At 35.9% G+C, this 17,444-nt stretch overlaps 1 protein-coding gene across 1 annotated transcript in view; it reads right to left on the bottom strand.

The window, feature by feature from the left end:
- LOC107723691 (uncharacterized) overlaps positions 1–6,388 on the bottom strand; it is a 41,160-nt gene extending 34,772 nt beyond the window's left edge. Inside the window, exon 1 of the mRNA XM_016532401.1 lies at positions 6,270–6,388. The gene's annotated coding sequence lies outside the window, so the exon portion shown is untranslated. The remainder of the gene's footprint in view (positions 1–6,269) is intronic.
- Between the last annotated feature and the right edge of the window lie 11,056 nt (positions 6,389–17,444).

Here is a 17,444-nt window from a genome sequence, read left to right on the forward strand (position 1 = left end):
TGTACGGTGACGCATTGCTGCCACACACATATTATTTTTTCCACTCAATTATGTCGTAATAACGAGATGTTATGTCGTTTTAACGACATCTTTTCTCGTTTTAACGACATCTTTTCTCGTAATAATGAGATGTTTTCTCGTTAAAACGACATCTTTTCTCGTAATAACGAGATCTTTTCTCGTTAAAACGACATCTTTTCTCGTAATAACGAGATGTTTTCTCGTAATAACGAGATGTTTTCTCGTAATAACGAGATGTTTTCTCGTTAAAACGACATCTTTTCTCGTAATAACGAGATGTTTTCTCGTTAAAACGACATCTTTTCTCGTAATAACGAGATGTTTTCTCGTTAAAACGACATCTTTTCTCGTAATAACGAGATGTTTTCTCGTTAAAACGACATCTTTTCTCGTAATAACGAGATGTTTTCTCGTTAAAACCACATCTTTTCTCGTAATAACCAGATGTTTTCCCGTTATTATAGATAGGCTATATTGTACATTATGTGAGCGAGCTAAGCGACTGTCCGCGCTGCTGTCGCCACAGTCTGACATAAACGAGGATCTGCACGCTGCTGAAATTATTGAAATACACTGTTTTAAATGTATTTTAATGTAATGGTTTTAATTGTAGCGGCATGTTTATTAGGATTAATCTCCGATCTGTCTACAATATAGTGCTATCCAATAACTGCACTCAGACCCATGACTCGTTTAGGCTATGATCAGATCAAAACTGTTATTTTTTAATAATCGACTCTGGGCTTAATATTACTTTATTTGAATGACTGAAGTTTAATTTAACAACAAAAAGAAATAGGAGCAAAAAGAAATAAAGAGATTTTCTAATAGGCTAATAATAATATATTAAATGATATCTTTAGCTGAATCAAGCCGCACATTGCATCGCGTTCTTCTTATGGGAATACAGATGAGCTCAGACGGGAAAGACTGTACAGTACCTCTTCTTGGATTTAGGCTACGAATTAAATAAACACAAATTTGTTTTCGATTGTTTTATTTAAGTAGACCTTTAGACATAACAAGGTGCGCCAGAAAGCGCTCCCTGTTATTTAACAAAAGCAATTTGTAACGTTTTGTTGTTATTGTGGAAGTATAGAAAATAAAGCAGACATTTCTTTCCTCTGTTATCACAATGTAGCCTAAGGGATCGCAGAAAACATCTCGTTATTACGAGAAAATATGTCGTTTTAACAAGAAAATAGGTCGTTAAAACGAGAAAATATGTCATTTTAACGAGAAAAGATGTCGTTAAAACGAGAAAAGATGTCATTAAAACGACATAACATCTCGTTATTACGACATAATTGAGTGGAAAAAATAATATGAGTGTGGCAGCAATGCGTCCCCGTTTAGAAATCATTGGCAAATGACTCTAATATTAAATGTATATTCTGAGAAAATTACAATGTTTTCTGACCTTAGATGCATTTAAACCTGTTGTAGGGGACTCCAACACAATATTAGGACACTTTAAAATACCATATGACCTGTTCTTTAAGTAAAGCTTGTTACACTGTAAAATGTCCAATATCATTTAATGTCAATTACCCATACCAAAGTACTACAGTACTCATCAGATGCCATCCCTACACCGATATCACCTTTTTGTAAGGCTACATAGTAAACTTGTAGAGATGGTTTTCAAAAGCAGATAGACTATTGGTTGTCATGTAGTCAGCCAAGGGCTCTTCCTCTTCATTACTCCTACGTGCGACTCTGTTTGTGTTTTCATTGGATAATGACACCAGAAGCTCTGGCAACAGTAACAATAACAAAAACAACCTACGAACCTGCCGACTTCACACTTATCAACCTCCAGAGAGAAAGAGAAAGTGCTATGGATCCAGTGTGAAATACTGTGAAGATAACAAGAGAAAACTGTGCCAAGGACAGAGAGGGATGGGACAGGATAGGACAGGAAAGATTGATTGATAGGTGAGAGCAGAAAGCCTGATAAAAGGCTTAGGTGTGGAGAGGAGACACAAGCGATGAGAGATGAGCGGTAGAGGGAGGAGAGCAAACATGAGAGAGAGGTGGAGAGACAGATTACATCCAGGAGCTCCGCTGATAGGCAACAGCACTTGTAATAAGGCAGGATTGCTGTAAGAAGCAGATGGCCCTGTGGCAGAGAGAGACAGAGATATGGGCTAAACAGAAAATGATAATATCATGGAATCACTGATAGCTCTCATTTCTCTCTCACCGCTGTCTGCACTACACTGTCCTGGACATCACAACTAGCTCAGACCTTAGCTTTAGGGGGAAAACAAAATTTAAGTTGTTACTCTATTAATTTTACCTTGAGAAAAATTTAAATAAAAAGCCAAGAACACAACACTTGCAACACAACACTAAAAGAGCTTTAAATTGCATTAAAATATTTGGTCACACTTTATTTTAAGGTTCAATTCCCACTATTAACAAACCATTAACTTTGACTTTTGCCTCAATAAACTCCTAATTTGTTGCTTTTTAATAGTTAGTAAGGTAGTTTTTAAGTTTAGGTATTGGGTAGGGTTAGGGATGTAGAATATGGTCATACAGAATATGTGCTTTATAAGTACTAATAAACAACCAATATGTTAATAGGCATGCGAAAGCACTAAAAGTAATAATTGGTCCCTGCACTAAAGTGTTACCAAATATTTTATACTACAATAAGGTCAAATAAAGTTACTTTTTGACTTTCAATTATAATTTTTCATATCTAAATTATAAACAAAACTTTCCCCAAATTTACATACCTTTCAAAGATTTTGGGGTCAGTAAGTTTTAAAAAATATATATTTTTACTTCAGTCTTCAGTGTCACATGATCCTTCAGAAATTATTCTAATATGCTGATTTGGTGCTTAAGAAACATTTATCATTATTATCAGTGTTCAAAACTGGTGCTGCTTAATATTTTTTATGGAAACCATGATACATACGTTCTACGTTCTAATTCTAACAGAAAGTTTAAAAGAACAGCATTTTTGAAAAATAGAAATCTTTTATAACAATTCAAAATACTTTAATATCACTTATTAATATCAATATTTTTAATATAAAAAAAAAATCTATCTAAACTTTTCAATAGTAATGTAGGTCAACCAAGATTTCAGTTATATAAATCTTTATGAACTTTTTAATATTTCTAAATAGAACATGACAAATAATATACAAAGTGACAAATGATATATTCATAACGCAACCTCTGCTCTCAACAGCACAACCATGCATTATTCAGTCAATACAGCAATCTATACTACATCATGGGCTGTGGCATTAAACAGATGATAGAGATGAGCAGCATCACGCTTCTCCTTCAGTAGAGCAAGACTGCTGGATGTCCTCAGGAGCTGCCTGTGGCTGTCATATTTCAACAGCTCCATATGAACCCTAATAACCATCCATTGGGAGAACATCATAAGACCCACACAACCCTGTCCAAAGGGTCCCTCCCACACACACACACACACACACACACACATCAGCTCCTTTGTTGTTCTTTGTGAATGAAGAAGGGATCAAAGCAGCGGATCTCTACGTGAAGGTGCCCCAACCTCCGTCAGAACCATTTGGCCGGTAATGGGCTTTCATCGGGGGGTGATGAGGTGAGAGCAGGATAGGACAGATGGGGGAGAAAGGGGGATAAGGAATTAGGAACACGAGGGGGGCGGCAATTGATCAGCTGTCATCTCCGCTTACAGTATGCTGGTGCACCTTTCACAGGAAAATATCCGATCCAACTGGGTAAGATGCACACTGGGCACAATCATCTCCTCCATTTCAACTCTAGCAACAGGATACAAGAACTTTCAACAAAAGCCTCCATTTAGAAAACCCAACATGGATTACAAAAAATGTAGTGATGACATTAATGAGTTATGAATGAAAATATAAAAACAAAACCATAATGTAAACCTCATATCAGATTTTTCAACCCATAATGAGATGGTAAAATCCTGTTTTACTGTCGTTCTCTGGTGCCGTTCAGTATAATTATTCCAAACATTAATCACGCATGAACAATGGCAGTCCAATGCCCCACATACTTTGCAACATACTGTAACTGTCTCCTCCTGCTGATAACAAACCCATATTCTGGCATCTCACATACCAGACCGATGCTTAGCATTCTGCAGTGACATAAATGTGAACCTTGCCTCAAACTATTTAGGTACAGATAGTCTGAGGCAAATGATGTCCTAGTAGGACAAGACAATGATTTAAACAGATTCATTTTTATTGGATAGTTCACTTAAAAATAAACCTTCTGTCATCATTTACGCATGCTTATTCTTCATCTGCATTGTCAGAAAAAAAAGGTAAATTTGTAACTTTAGGGCCAACAGCTTGTCACTGAGGCAGTATCCTTGAAGGGGCAACTTTTGTACCTTATTAGTACCTTACAGTAGTATTATGTACCCTTAAAGTACTAATATGAACTTTTAGGGGTAAATAAGAAGAAAATACAACGATCCCCCTTTAAGGTTACTGACCTCCATCTGATGGACACTTTACAATCCCATGAGGCCATGGGAGAGGAGTTATGATTGGCAGTGAAGTGAAGCAACTGACGCTGGTGCCAACATTAGAAATGTAGCACTTCTGGATTACATTTTATTAGTGCTGTCAAACGATTAATCGCGATTAATCTCATCCAAAATAAGTTTTTGTTTACATAATATATATTTGTGTGTACTGTGTATATTTATTATGTATATATAAATACACACACACATAGAGTATATATTTTGAAAATATTTACATGTATATATCTATATTATACTGTATATAAATCTTTTTAATACATAAACATAACATATTTTTCTGAAATGTATACATGCATGTGTGTGTATTTATATATACTGTACATAATAAATATAATAATATAATAATAATAATAATAAAAGTAAATATACACAGCACACATATATTATGTAAACAAAAACTTTTATTTTGGATGCGATTAATCGCGATTAATCGTTTGACAGCACTACATTTTATACTACACACACTTATACTATACAGAACATAATTTCTAAACAGTTGTGAAGTAATTACTTATTGAAAAGAAGTGCCTAGATGCAGCCAAGCTGTTGTACACCTACATTTCTTTTGCACAACTTTTGACATTATTTCTTCCATAAAATACAAAAGGGGAAATGTCGCAGAATGTCCAGGCTGCTCTTTTCCATACAATGACAGTGAATGGTAATCAGACAGCTAAGGCCACTGCAATAAATAACTTATTTTGTGTTTCATAAAACCCGAGGCTGAGTAAATGATGACAGAGTTTTATTTTATTTCTTTAAATTACACGCCTACAAAAATCTTCAGATCATCAGATTCCCACCCAACCTTTCTGCTCTACAGAGATGATGTTATCCTCTGATGAATACTATGCAAACCTGCAGGTGTCACATCAATTTATTTTCCAATTTCCTGTCCGCTGAGATACCCGCTCTCTTTCTATCTCTCTACTGTCCGACTAGATGAAATATTGAGGGCTTTTTCTGCAGAGGAGCAAACTGGCCCTATTTTACCCCATGTGAGCCAGACACTGGGGCGATCGTCTTGAACATCCAGCTCAAGTTCTGTAGTGCTCTGTGGCCCCACAACAACGCACAATAAATCAACGAAGCATTTCATTAGAGCAGACGGCTACATCTCCAGCGAGCCGGTGCCCTGTGTATTGTAAAGGTGCACGGCGCCGGACCAGGTCAGGCTAAAAACTAGAATGCCGGTGTTGTCACAACCAAACAGCCTGACCCCTTACTCCCTTCGTCACGTCAAGGGGTCAGTGAGGCATGACAACCCCACACAACAGAAGGATCGTGTGACAGCGCAGCGAGTATAAATGTATTCAGCTCTTCTCTCCCTCCCTCCAGAGGTCTAGCCTCCGCTTCAGATCTGTCCAATGTCATGAGCAGAAGTATGCAAATGATATTCACAGTGTTCCCTTGTACTGTTCAGCGAGTCTGCTCTGCATATTCCAAACTGGAAATCTCCTCAGGTGGGATTTCACTCAAAAACCATGAGAAATTTCACACATAATAAATAAACTGCATTTTTTTTATTAAAACACTAATTAGAAAAAGATGCAATCTAGTGTATCCACTGATCTAAATTATATCCTGACAGAAAACATATGTTCATTCATTTCTCCACAAATCATCCCATTCAACAAGCACAAAATAAGAGCTTTTTAAAGCATAAACCAGTGAAAATCCTCCCCAATCTCCTTCTAGAGTTCCATACCTCTTTCTCATGCAGAAACGTCAGGTAGGGGACGAGAAGGCAGAGCGTGTCAGCAGAATCAGCAGTGCGCACGCAGCGGTCTATTCCACTCTGATGTGATGGCAGCATGTGAGCTGCTTTAGCTCTCTCAGCTATTGTTACAGCCGCCAGTACCGCACTGAGCATGCTCCGAACACCGATCCACTCACCGTTGGCATGGAACCACTCAAGCACAGACCTCACTAAAAAGGACCTCCCTGATATCCCCCACCTGTCCTCTCGAGGGGGTTTTCCTTGTTTTTGTGTCTGTAACCCTGTGAACCAAAGCAAAGCTTTACAGACGAGAATAAATTGATGTAAAACATCCACTCATGAAGTTAACGGAGCTAAATAAGGCAGTTGTAACTGTAGCTCTAACATCATTTTCTCAGTCATTGTCTTCTGTCTTGAGTTTGATACAATGAAATTCAGTTTAATCCAAACTGTGATGTTATGGGGAAAAAAAATGATTTGACACAATCAGAATACACAGTCGATACTCGGAATGTCCAAAAACCAACTAGTGAATTAGCAAAGTTAACAAGTTTGTTTAGGTGTTAATGTTGTTTATCTATTTTAAAAGAATTTTAAAAAATAAAATAAAACAAATGAAAATCTAAATAAATAAATAAACTATTTTTTATATTTAATAAAATAATAAAATAAATAATAAAATAAAAATAAACAAAACAAAATAAAACACATTTAAAAAAATAACAATAAAAGCTAAATAGTTTATCTGGGTTTTTATTTTTATCTAAAATTAAATGAATATAAAATAAATTAATTTAAAACTACCTAGTTTTTGATTTGTATTATTTTATAATACAAATAACTATTAATATTTATCTAGAAAATAAATAAATAGAAATCTAAATAAATAAAGCTAGTCTAATAAATAAATAAATATCCAAAATAAAACTAGTTCATGATTTTATTTTTATTTAATTTAAAATATCTAAAATTAAATACAAATTAAAATAAATAAATACATACATACATGCATGTAAAATTACCTATTTTTTGTGTTATATTTATTTAAAATTTTTAAATCTATTAATATCTATCTAAATAAACACAAATCTAAATAAAGCTAGTTTATATAGGTTTTTAATATTTATTTAAAATTGTAAAAAAAATAAAGTCTAAATAAATAAATACATAAATAATCTAATTTTTTATTAAATAAATAAGTAAATAAACAAACAAACAAAATCTAAATAAAGCATTTGAAAAATAATAAATAAATAAATACCTATCTAAAAATAAATAATACAAATCTAAATAAATAAGCTAGTTTATCTGGGTTTTTAATATTTATTTATTAAATAAATACAGTATATTTATTTATTAAATAAATAAAGCAAATGTCAAAAAATCTAAATAAATAACTCCGTTCCAAAGCATGGCCAGTAATCTCCACTGGAACGCAGTGCAGGATTGTACTGCATTCCCATGAGAGGGCTTTCAAAGCATATTGGCTGTGCTGTGTAATTACAGTATGTTGCGTGGAGTTGTCGTGGCTGGGCCATATGGAGAGAGCTAATCCTCCGTGTTACCGCACATGCTTCTCAGCTCCTCCAGCGATCAGAGCGCTAAACAGACATCAGCTGAGCCTGTCAAGCCCCGTGAGTCTGCTGTAACCCTGAAACTGGATCTCTGGGGCTCAGGGCTGCAGCGGGTTAAGGAAGGGATTTCCTCTTTGCCTCTGTCGTACCTCAGTGATCTATTGGGATCAAGTGCAGGAGGTCGGCGACCGATGCTTTATCAGCATTTGATACCGAGCTCCCTGGAGAGACTCAAATTTACTATTAGCTTTTGTTTCAGGGCTTCTAACCTTTCATTAGCCAAAGTGACACTTTTAACAGCTTTTTTTTTTTTTTTAATTGTGTAATTTATCTTTATAAGTTATTAATCATGATATCTATCTGTTCCAGCACTTTAATAGCTAACCGCACTTGTGGGTGGGATCAAAATAAAATCACAGGTCCCTGTGGTTCAGTTGGGGATGGTTTAATACACTACAGCCAGTAAAAGCTTCATCCATTAGCTTGAATGCTTCTCCAGAGGGCTGGATTTATATAGTCTATTGATGAGCAGCAGCACACAGTGAAACAACAGACACAATATGCTGAGCGAAACATATCATCTGATTCACATTCAAACACTACAACATTTTTCTATAGCTTCAATTACAAACATAAACATACATTTTTTGGGGGATATTTATCAGCAGGTCTATGGTATTCTTAAAAGTACCATGTACTTTACATCTTAATACACCCTAATAATATTTTCACATTTTTATATTGGTTTTATTAAAAATTATAGAAAATATTCTGTTCAAAAGTAATATATTATATTATATATTAGACATATGTAATAATTCATATTTTATGATGGAATTCTTGGTCTGGAACAAGAGTAAAACAACAACAAATCTATATAAAATATAATATGCACTACTGTATATACTAAACACTATGAGGTTAGCTTTAGCAAGTCAAATGAGTTGGACATTACATGAAGTAGAATTTATTAGAAATAGAAATCTTTTGTAACATTATAAATGTCACTGCTGATGTGTCCTTGCTAAACAAAAATATTTATTTATTTATTTTAAAAGAATTACTGACCGCAAGAATGAATGGTACTAGTGTATCTATATATATATAAAAAAAACTTTCCCATGACCTACCAAGGTTCAAAGTTTTAAGGTTACCACACAGTTTTAATACAAATCGACCCATTGAACACAAAAGTGCCTTCAGTTGAAGAAACATCAATTCAGAGCGCAGTGAATTAAGCATTTTTAAACTGACAAATGCACAAAATGGATCCAGATCTTTAAGGTTGTTGCTGTGTCTGGGAGAAGGGAAGCATTAAAGTGATTGATGGGCTTCAGGGCTTAGAGAAAGAGAGAGTCTCAAGCTGGTGGCCATGACACTCAAGATGCAGAGCGGCCATAGAGCAGCGGCCGTCACCCTGCCCAAAGACTCGCCATTCCTAATTTATGAGGGCTCTACCAAGCCTCAATAATTCATACACCCAGCTCCACACAGTGATCACTGAAGCACAGACCGCCTTTCATACAAGACCAAAAAAAAAAATTTAATAAATAAACACCATTCTCTTTCAGACAAGGTTTGCCTCTCCATTATGAGATTCTTTATTTCGGCGGCAGTGGGACTATATTTGGTACTGCCTATGAATCATCTGACGCACAAATGGCTGCAAGACAAAAAAGCTGAAACGGCATTCACAAAACAACTGTTAATATATAAGGGGTTATCGCAAAATTCTGATGCATTATGATTCAAAACCAAGTAAAAAAACGAATTCACTGCTGATACAGTAGGTCAAACCTACCAAACTGTAGCTATTTATTATCCTTTTATTGTGATCATTAAAAAACACCACGATGAATTCACTAAGAATGCACTGCGTCCCTAAAAAGTAGGCCTAACTGAACTGAATATTTGCGTAGGATGTCATAAAAATGTATTAGTTTAGCTCTAGGGCTCCATATTCTATATTTGGCACCATTATGGGAGACAATATTGGTGGACGGATGAGAGACAATCGATTGTTCCCTGAGAAAAGGGCTCACAATACACGCTGACACAAATACGGGGAGAGGGCAGCTGGGTTTAACACACTGACACACATACTGATGGTGCATGTGAGCATCTCTATCAACTCTATCAGCTGAGCAAAGAAACTGAATGGGATATGCATATATAATGTGTCAGATGTGGGTCAGTGTGCGGCACATTGCTCATATAGATGCATATGTTTAATGTGCCGTACTGAAGTAGTGGCTGGTGCTGGCATCACTTCCTGTGCTCCTCTGAGCCTGGGAAACGGCATGGGAACTGTCCCACATTCCTCAGACGAGTCCCGACTGTGGACTGCAAACGTGTACAGCAGGAATGTATTGTCATTAGTGCATGGGACAATGTCAGTGAGACTACAAGGTATTGACTCAACTACTCTATTCAATGAAGCTGCTACGTACCAATGACATATGGGTGCTGTGTGTGAATGGAAAGTTTGATTAGTCCATTAATGGGCCAGACAGTCTAAAGCAGGGGTGTCAAACTCAATTCCTGGAGGGCCGGAGCCCTGCAGAGTTTTGCTCCAACCCTGCTCCAACACACATACCATGTTGTTTTCAAATAAGCCTCAAGGACTTGATTAGTTGGATCAGGTGTGTTTAATTAGGGTTGAATCTAAACTCTGCAGGGCTCCGGCCCTCCAGGAATTGAGAGATCACACTATAGAAACTGCCTAAAATTAAGTATAAAGAAGAGAAGGAAGCGGCCCTAGGCAGCTGCCTACACATGCCAGGATCCGCCACTGCCAGATGCAGTTAGAAATTTACTAAAAACAAGCCTATCGCAAGACATCTAGTAGGGGGGGCACCTGGGGAGGCCAGCCAAATTTCAGGGGGGGCCGGTGCCAACCCTGGCCACCACGTAGACACGCCCCTGACCATAACCAACCCACATTCTTACAGGCAGGTTCTGAATGATGGGTCTCTCTGTTGGTTAATGGGTCTCTTATTAAGTGCCCTACACAATGAGAAATTTTTTTTTTATAATTAAAGGGATAGTTCACCCAAAAGAATTTTAAAATTCTGTCATTAATTACTCACCCTCATGTCGTTCCAAACCCGTAAGGCTTTAGTTCATCTTCAGAACACAAATTAGAATATTTTTGATGAAATCCAACTGTCCAGCAATACAACTGACACGTTCAAGGCCTAGAAGGTAAAGATAAGATATATGTAAAGATATAAAGATATTAAAATAGTCCATGTGACATCAGTCATTAATAGGGTTGCAAAAAGGTGGAAAATTTCCAGTTAATTTCGGAAACATTCCAGAAATTTTGGAAACTTTCCAGGATTTTTATGGAATCTTCCAGGGATTTTTGGAACGTTTCCGGAAATTTACCAGAAATTGTTCACCCCTTTGCAACCCTAGTCACTAAACCGTAAAAAAAAAAAAATGACTTTATTCAATTTATTGTCTTCAGTGTGTGTCAGTCTTCTGAAGAAGCCTGAAGAAATTGTTGAAAAAAGTTATTTTTGTTTTCTTTGCACACAAAAAGTATTCTCGTAGCTTAATAAAATTACGGTTGAACCACTGATGTCACATGGACTATTTTAACAATATCCTTACTATGTTTCTGGGGCTTGACTGTGGTATATCCTTGCTGTCTATAGAGGGTCGGAAAACCCTTGGATTTCATCAAAAATATCTCAATTTGTGTTCCGAAGATGAGCAAAGGTCTTACGGGTTTGGAACAACATGAAGGTGAGTAATTAATGGCAGAATTTTCATTTTTGGGTGAACTATCCCTTTAATTCCCAAGCTGGACACTGAATCTAGGTGTCTTCTAATGATACCATAAATTCATATTTGCCCACAAGATCATGCCATGCAATGTTTCCCTTCAAAACACAACTTTGTACCATTACATTAGCTTCACCTACTCAGGGTTGGGAGGTCTGAACAAGCCCCTAACTTAATTTTTAAAGTTTGATGAGGCCTCATAATTTAAATGATGCAGAATAACCACAGAATACCAAAAATAAATAAATAAATAAAAAAGTAATCTGCAAATTCCACTGAATGTCATTTACCATATTAAATATTTTTAAATTGTGAGTTTATAGCATATTCACAACCAATTAGAATTAGCCTTTTATGCTTGGGAAAACTGCATGGTCTACACACAATATCCTTGTACGCAGTCCAAACAAAACATCACTGCTCACATGAAGTTTGCACAGCATGAACAGGGTTTTTCCCTCCTAATATATGGTTGCTTGTCCTCCACGGCAGAGTACAATGTGGTAAACTCATTTGCAATGTTGTTTATTTACTTTGCACAGAACAAAATTGTTTTAATAATAATATTTATTTAGATTTTATAGTTTAAAAACTGTAGATGTTAAATGGTGGTATATGATTGCCATCTGCCTTGCTTGGGGTAAGAGAGTCAAGTTCTTCAATAGCAATGTAATGTCTTATAAACATCTGTTTACAATTGCCTTTTGTAAATTGTTTCAATCAACCTCAGGAAGTGAGTGGTATCAGGAAATGGCCCATATTTGGTCAGAATGGTACTTATTAATTGATTTAATTGAATTAATAGAGCGCAGATTCTAAGTCAACTTTATGTAAAACAGGAGGAAGAGCTAAACTCCTCATTGGCATCACTATTTACACAACAAAAGGGGTCTTAACAAGCCCTTTCAGCATACATCAAGCACGGTACTATTATGATGCATGATATTCAATGCATTTGATGCTGAACGCTATGCAGATGAGGCCCGGTAACAGCCAGGATGATTTGGCGACCAACAATGTGGCCATTTCATCTCTGAAAATTGAGTTTTTTCCACCAGCCTTGATGTAGACAGAATATTAAGCTGCACACTGAATGAATCACTAACCCCTTGATGGCCTTTAGTTCATCAAAACAACTATGAAAAAACAGTCCTGATTCAGAACATCCAGGTGATAGTGATAATGTAAAACAAGGAGCCAAAAAAGAAAGCACAGCATGTTTAAATGAAGTGTACTGCATTGATGCCTCCGCTGATATAGTAAACTCTTCATTGCTACACGATACAGAATATGAAAGGTTCTATTGTAGATACTGTTAAAGCTATGGGGAATGGGACTGACTTCATTATGCTGTATTTTAGACACAAAGAAGTATATAAATGAAAACTGTTCATTTAATCCGGGCCCCTGCTGTTTCCTAAATTTGTTTTTCTGGCTAGAGAGGGAGAACATGATTATTTCAGTCATGCGTTTGCTTTGGAAACAAACTGGTTTTATTAAGGAGCATGATTCCACAGATCTGCTGATTCAGCTGAACTACCCAATACCTGCTTAAAATATAAAGTATGTCATGTTTTCAGGCTAGAAGTCACAAACAACATTAGATTGTATGTATGAAAATGTTCAAATGATAATGGCTTTGTACTACAGAAGGGGAATATGCCACATTTGGGCTCTCATATACGTTCACTCATAACTGAATATCATGAGATTTATTTGCTGGCTTGGTGGTCAAAAAAATCGCCATAAATGAAAATTCAGCATTAAATGAAAATTCACCTTATCGATTTTCTAAATGCATGTTATTGATTATATTGTGAACAATTCATCAATGTTTGTTCAATTAATTTTTTTAATTGACCTTGGATTTTTTTAAATAAAAAATCATATCTGGATCTTACAGTGAAACAACTGAATTATCTTATGTAATGTATGCAGTACTTCTCCAATCATTTAGTCCTCTTAAACCCTGACACTGCAAGATTAAATTCATCTGTCTTCATTTCTGAATGTAACTAACAACTGATGCATAGAACCAAGTCCCCACCCTACATTTTTTTCTTTTTCAATATATGGAAGTAACTGATCTGTCACTACTTCCGTTTCATCGCAACTTTAAGCTATGTACAGTAAAAGCAGGAGGCCTTTGAACGTTAGGTGCTCATGTTATCATTTTATAGAAAATAACATATTCTTGTAACGCCCTGTGTCCTTATTTGGTTGTTCCTGTCCTCATTATTAGTTAATTACCTTGATTGTGCTCACCTGTCTGCCCCTCGTTATCCACCCTATATTAGTTCCTGCCTCCTGTAGTCTAGTTTGTCGGTTATTGTGAATGTTACCCCGAGTGTGTGTCTCATCTACCCGAATCTGCCTTGTTGTCTCTACATTAAATATCCTTATTTGAATCCTTGTCGTCCTCGTCATCCTGCCTGCCTCCACACACCTTGACCGTGACAATTCTACACACAGCGGTTGTGCAGACACCTAAATAAGAATGCATTTTAATAAACACTCAACAGTGAATAAAGCCTATTACAGCCTTCCTGACATTGTGCACATTTCCACTTAATTTTACCTCAAGGTCATTTAAAAAAAATCCTTGAATTACAACAAGCCAGTTTTCAAAATCAAATAAAACATCTTTAACCACCAAACACATATTGGTCCTTCCAACTGACAAGGTGACCTAGACTATATTTAAGAACAAAACAATACAAACACAGCAGGAAGGACATTCATCATAGAGCTGCACATGAGATGTGTTATATCAGAGCTATATGGGCTGAACAAGAGCTGTATCAAATGTTGCTGCATATATATATATATATACATATATCTCACCCTCATTATCATGATGCTTTAGTCCTCATCATGCTGTGGTAATTTAATCATTCTAAAATCCACATATGATAATGTCATGTGTTCTAGTTGTGAAACTGTTTTAGTAACATTTCATATTATTCTCTCTCAAGATAAATGCGCCATGCCTTGTATCAAGGGCAAGGCCAGACTGATATGATGTTGTTCTTGTGGTAAAGAACATTCACACTTGAGTAGGCAAAACAAACAGTAGCTAGATAACGTCATTTGCATCTTAGCTAAGTTCAATTATGGAACATTAAGAGTTTGTTTAAAAAAAACACATTTAAAGTAGGTGGCATACTACATGTAATCTACAGGAGATATGCAAATGTGCTCTGAGTGACTCATACTGAGCAGTTCTGAGCTCATCTGTCCTTGCAGCTCTCCTGTCATGTTTTCATAGTGACCATGATGCATGTCGAGGTCATTTAATGTGTTTTTCGTTAATCTAATCTATAGCTAAATACAATGTTGATGTATAGTCTACACAACACTGAAATAGGCAAGCTAGCTTTTATTTCAATTTAGATCTTATTTATCTCACTACCTTCATTTGGAGAAGCTGGATTTTTTTGTTTTTGTTTAATGCCACGATGCAGCATAATGCACATGACCAAACCATCTTTTTAACCTTGCTAAATTGTAGTGATGCACCGAAATTTCAGCAAACAAAAATATTAGAGAAAAAAAAATGAATTTTTAGGTTATGGCCAAAAACAAAGGTTATTAAGGCTGAAATCACTGACCAATCACGATCATTGCTTCTCCGATGACTGTGTCATTGTCTTATTTTATGCATACAATGTGGATAAGCTACAACAAGTAAATATGTCAGCAGTGTAGATTCCTGAGCAAAAATGATGAGTAGCAATGTGTAAAATTTCTTAGTCTGAAATATTAAGTGGATGCTCGTTGACAAAAAATCTTTACTATGACAGGTTTATCATCTGTGAACACAACACCCTGAACAACATACTAAGTTCAGTTACCCAAATTATTTTTCGAAACGTGTTTTTTTGGTTTTGGTTTTTAGTTTAATGGAAACTTTAATTTTGTTTTTTTGTGTTTCTGAAAAAATGATTTTGTTGCATTGCATCACTACTAAACGGCAAAACTTTCTGATCGAGAACAGCTGTCAGCTCTCATTAAATTTAACTGCAACTTTATTTGTCCAGTAAGCAACTGAGGAAAGAACAGCAATCCTGTAATGACTCCCCTGATGACCATTACTTAGATAATGCAGTCTGTGTGGACAGGAGTCCTGATCTCAGCCAATCATTTAATGGAGAACAATCATCCTCTATCCACCATTACTGAGTCCACTATGTCTATGTGAAACACCTGCCAGTGCCACTTTTTTCTAATACAGTTTTCTTTCATTAAGAGTTATGAATTTCTTGAGCTTGCATGACTTCCAAAGTGCTGTAAAACGTTTGCAAGATCAATGTTATGATGATTACTTGATAAACAGATTTTCAATGTGGTCTCAATCTTTATAATTCAACTATATAAATTTAAAAGAATATGTTGTGCATTTACAGGTATAATGTCCATTGTCAGTATGTTAAAAAAAAAGATCAGATCGTCAAATGCAGAACCTCTAATCTAAGAGTGTCAGCTGGTCTCCATCTGTAATGGCAAATAATGGCAGATTTCCAGTCATCTTCACCCCATAGTGAGTCTTAAGTGAAGACAGTCACCCAGCAACCTGCTAATTCCCACCAATCACATGCGTCTGCTGTCCCCCATCTCAATCTCTATTGACTTTTAATGATCATAGATATGAATTTAGTATTCAGAGATCCTGCACTTTGGTATTTGCTTATGAATGACATCCAACAGTAAAGCTGTTGCTTTAATTAGGGTATCCTAATTAGACTCACAGAAGCTGAGTAAACTGAAGGACGCTTGCAGGATGGGAAACCTCGCTCAAAAATAATAAATGAAAACTCGACAGTCCATTCATTTAGCCTGCGCTGTTAATGAACTAAAAGCCGTGAATCACATTCACAACCGACTCATTAAAGTCTAGATACAGGACCAATGACAGTTTGGTAGATGCTCATACTTACATTCCGCGCGAGTCACTCGTTTCCTTGAGATGACGGCGTGACGGTTTCATCCAAACACGATTCTGCCGGTTAGGCGGGATACACATGCTGTTCGTGAATGAACTATAGCTAGCGACGACCCCCAAGTAAGCTACGACCCCCCATTCTGCCTTGTGTGAATGGAAATCCAAGTACACTATTATTTTCAAAGCACGTAAATGACATAAAAATTGCACTTTTGTGCTACTCTATACTCAAAGGGGAGACTATTCCGCTGATATGGACTTTTTGTATATTTGTTTAATATAATGTAAAATAATTATTAATTTATTATTAAAGTCATTATTCATTTATTATAGGTTCTTATGAAATTACCAGCTTTGAACATACCTTAAAATATATATATATATATATATATATATATTATTTTCAAAGCACGTAAATGACATAAAAATTGCACTTTTGTGCTACTCTATACTCAAAGGAAGGGGAGTTCCGCTGATATGGACTTTTTGTATATTTGTTTAATATAATGTAAAATAATTATTAATTTATTATTAAAGTCATTATTCATTTATTATAGGTTCTTATGAAATTACCAGCTTTGAACATACCTTAAAATATATATATATATATATATATATTTGGACTTAAACTACGGTTCAGTATATTATAATTTTTTTTGTTGTTGTTGTTGCTGCTAGTGCTACTGAAAAGCGACTAGGATTTCTGTTGTCATTTTTTAAAAAGTCAATTTTCTTAGAGAGCACTAGAGGGCGCCCATTGGTTGGGGTTAAAAAATGGACACGTCCGTCTGACATTGCGTCAGGGTTGACTGACAGTGTTCTTAGCCAATTACAGTGAAGAAGAGCTCCAATGAG

The sequence above is a fragment of the Sinocyclocheilus rhinocerous genome, unplaced genomic scaffold (assembly GCF_001515625.1).
Source record: "Sinocyclocheilus rhinocerous isolate Xijiao unplaced genomic scaffold, SAMN03320098_v1.1 scaffold755, whole genome shotgun sequence".
In the NCBI taxonomy this organism is placed as follows: Eukaryota; Metazoa; Chordata; class Actinopteri; order Cypriniformes; family Cyprinidae; genus Sinocyclocheilus; species Sinocyclocheilus rhinocerous.